General features: G+C 38.9%; 1 protein-coding gene across 2 annotated transcripts in view; it reads right to left on the reverse strand.

The window, feature by feature from the left end:
* The window catches only part of SPOCK1 (SPARC/osteonectin, cwcv and kazal like domains proteoglycan 1), a 694,220-nt gene that overhangs the window by 598,674 nt on the left and 91,608 nt on the right, over positions 1 to 3,938 (reverse strand). The window lies entirely within an intron of this gene.

The raw sequence follows: 3,938 nt of genomic DNA on the forward strand, positions 1-3,938 counted from the left end.
AGGAGAATTTCCAAAAGAAAAAGAAAAAGAAACATGGCAAGTTTGTCAGAGGATACACTCCGCTTGCTTTCCTACCAACATGCCAAACCTTGACCTTTTACCTGCTCTCCTACACACAGTAATGGCAGCCCTGATGATAGCCAGAAAACCACTCCTCTGGTCACCACGCCTACAAAAACAGGAGGCACAAAGCACTGCATTTATGTACATGCAAGTGGCTTCAGAGAAGCTTAACTCCTGTCAAGTTCAGTGCAGAAAACAGGATTAAGTCACCTCATCAATGACCACCGCAGTATGGATACACTACTGCACCCTGGGCACTATTACACTAGTTATCACCACGTACACTGGCAGTGCCCCAATGGAGAATGGTGGAGTAGACATTATTTCTTTAGTTAACTTTGCTCAAAAGCAAGCCTAATGCAAATGCTGGTTCTTACACCATTGAGAAAACAACTGTACATAAGCATGAAATGTGTATCAGGAATTCTACAAATTGGACAGCATGATGGCAAATATCTCTAATGGAAAACAGGACTAAATGACTGCATCCATACTGATAATGATAGCAGAAAATGGCTCAAAGAACCAATGGATGATTCCCATTGCCCCATCCTGACCAATAGTATCCATAAAATAAGAATTTTCTCCTTCCTTAGTTGAAATAGACATCACAGTTTACAGGTGACTTTGCCCTGCTGAGGCAACATATGCCATTTAATTTATCAAGGCAGGCATATCTATGGATCTGGAGATTATGTCTTTTCACTATGAAATTCTAAATAAGGGCAGAAAACATGGCAGGTAGGGTAAGAAGGGTCTGACCTTGTTTTAGTACTGTGCAACTGTGAGCTTAATTTACAGAGAACCTGAGTTTGTTTGTAGAAGGCAAGATTCACTCATGGCATGGAAAGTGAACAGAAAGTCCCCTGTGTCTTACGTGTCCAAAATATTTGGTGCCTCATTAAATATTTGCAAAGTCTCACAGTATTAAATGGATTTAGCTTAACAGAAGGCAGGGCAGTCTTTGCAAGGCAAACAAATGTTAGTTCCACTTAAAAAAAAAGTACAAATGGAAAACGTAAGGGATAAAAAGATCATGCTACTTGCCCAAGGCCACAAATGAAGCCTCTGAAGGTGGGTCTTTCACATCTCAGATATATGCCCTCCCAACAGGATCACAATTTTTGTCCCATTTAGAGTTACATTTGGTCTCATCGCTACCCTGGCACAACAGATGTGCCTGTCCACTGTATACTCATGTTGAAAGAGTCTCTAAAAGACCTGATAAGACAGGCTGCAGTGACACACATGATCTGCACCTTTGCCGGCACAGTGGCCTTAACCCACAGTCCAAATGGTATGGGAAGTCTTCAGTTGCCAATCCAATCCTTCGGGTGTGAATGTGTGATGCACCGAGGCTGTGCATCAGTCAAACCAATCCAATCCTTACAGATCCAATTCCCCAACCCAGCCAGAGTTCTGCAAACAGGCTGATCAGTCAGGCTGTATGTGGGAGAAATGGGTTTTACTTAGATAGAAAACTCAACAACACAGTAGCAGCTGTGTTGTACATAAAACAGCATGACTAGTCATGCATCTGTGGATACATATGAGCCAAACAGTGCTCTTTAGCCTACATTATACAAACCAAACCCAAGGAAATCAAGAATCCATGAACAACTTTCAGCCAAAAGTATTTCAGCACTAAGGACAGCTCATGATGCTACATCAGATAAAGCAAGAGATAAATGAAAATTCAGAAAAGAATCAAACTTTCATTTTCCCTTCTTCTAATTATTTTCCCCAGTCAGAAACAGAGTGGTCAGAGGAGACAAGACCCAGTCTGAAAAGAACTCCAGTTTTATTTTAATTTTGAAAAACTAACTTAAAAATTCTCTCATCTGATTTAGGCAAAACCTTTAAAAAATAAGCTGTAAAAGAAAAGAGAATATGCTTTGTTTTGCTTCAGTAAAATGATAAAAATCTGAAACATTCCCCCCCACCAAAATATCTGTATATTTTCCATCGCCCTTTAAGGGTATCTAGAATGCCAAGCTGTCATTTCTTTTTTTTTCTGGTCCTCTTTTAAAGAGATTCAGGTTTGTATTTGGAGCGAATGGAACAAAGGAACACAGATTTTTCCCCAACAGATTTTCTACTCTTCTAAATGTTTACAGGGCATGAGCTGATTGGTGGAGTTAACAATTAGCTACATTTTTAAACATCCTGAATGAGCATCACTTCTCAGTATCATAACGTACTTAAGAAGATGCTCAAGTTTAACATGCGAGTAGAGCCACTATTAAAACACCCTTAAGTGCTTTGATGGATCAGAGCCTTTGTCAGGTTTCATTAATGAGGCTGATGCAATGTTGTAGCATAAACCTAATCCTAAATTTTTCCAGTCATTCACGGAGTTTTCCAAGAAACACTCCTATATTGGAATGCATACAAAACACCAGATCTATCCCATCTGCTTATTACCAAGCATATCTAACTGAACAGTTGTGCATCTTCCCTTCCTGAGCCTGTGAACAGCTGATACTGAGTGACCGACAGCCCTATAACAAATATCTTTATTAACAAAGCGAGCCAAATATTACAGACAAACCTGTTAAAATAACAGTCTATGTGCATGGGTATACTCATCTAATATTATGTTTCACTGCTTCCCTCTTGAGTTACATAAATGGAACAGACTCAACTTGCATTCTTTTAGGAAACCCAGGAGATGCAGGAATCTAGCCCGATCTTCCAGTTTATTTCCACAGGATCTGTTTCCCAGACTTCTGCTCCCTCTCTCTCAAAATCCAACACTCCCAATCTATGCATTAAACTAATTACCATTTACTCAATATCCTTTATTACAGATAGTGGTTAGGTACAATTTTTTTTTGCCTCAGACAGTTTATTATTCCTCCTTGTGCCAACCAGACCAATCCCAATGAATGGCCTTGTGAAGATAGCTTCATTATTAGACAGAGAGGTATTCCAGCCTCAGAAACCTTCAGTCATGGGACTTGCAACTAGGAGGTAGAGTAAGCTACCCTTGCTGATGTTCCCAACACAAAACATCATCCTATATCCTATACCTATAACATGTTGGGGTGAAGAATGCTAGAGAAATTCCATTCCACAGAAGCTCTTTTTCAAAATCCAATTTCATGGAAAGATCTGATTTTCAATTCTTCCCTCTCTTCTGCATGAGAAAGAGTGACCAGAGGACTCTGGATTTCCAAAGTCTTTAAAAACATTTGTAAGAAAATCATTAAGTTTCTGTGAAACTGTTTTCAGATTCAAACCAGGCAGTTCTACATTCCTGATGGATTGAATATATGAAAATGGAGAAGACTGCCAATACTGGTTCCCTAAACCATTTGGTGTCATTTTAAATTGCTAAAGAAAATATTTAAGTTGAGTTAGTTAAAAAGTAAAAAAAATCTAAATAGCCATCCTCACAGAAGTGCATGTCTTGAGGGTATTAGGTGAAGTGCCTAGTCCTGGTCCTCCCAAAAAACAGTTCTAAAGGATTAAAGGTCTTGGCTTGGTTCTGGAAAGAAAAGGTAATTGTTTCTTGGTTGAGAACTACTATACTGTTCTAGAAAAAGGATTTTGGCAGGGTGTCTTTCTTCCTTAGTCATTCTAGATCTGATTCTTGTTTATACTACACACTCTTTAATGCTCCTTTACACCACCAGAGTATCCTAAAGGAGTCTTAAAATAAATAAGAATGAGGCCCTATGTAATTTTTATTCCCTTGTTTTACTTCAGTGCACTCTGACTCTTCATTCTGCAAACATTATTGCCTATCCAAGTGTTTGGCTTTTTATCCCTTTATTACCATGCGCTTAATATTCTGCTTTCACAGACACTTAATCAGAATGATTTTATGTTTTAAGGTAAACTATGTATCAGCTGCTGTGTGCCCTTCAGAT

This window comes from Gavialis gangeticus, unplaced genomic scaffold (assembly GCF_001723915.1).
Source record: "Gavialis gangeticus isolate Ggan-Ray unplaced genomic scaffold, GavGan_comp1, whole genome shotgun sequence".
In the NCBI taxonomy this organism is placed as follows: Eukaryota; Metazoa; Chordata; order Crocodylia; family Gavialidae; genus Gavialis; species Gavialis gangeticus.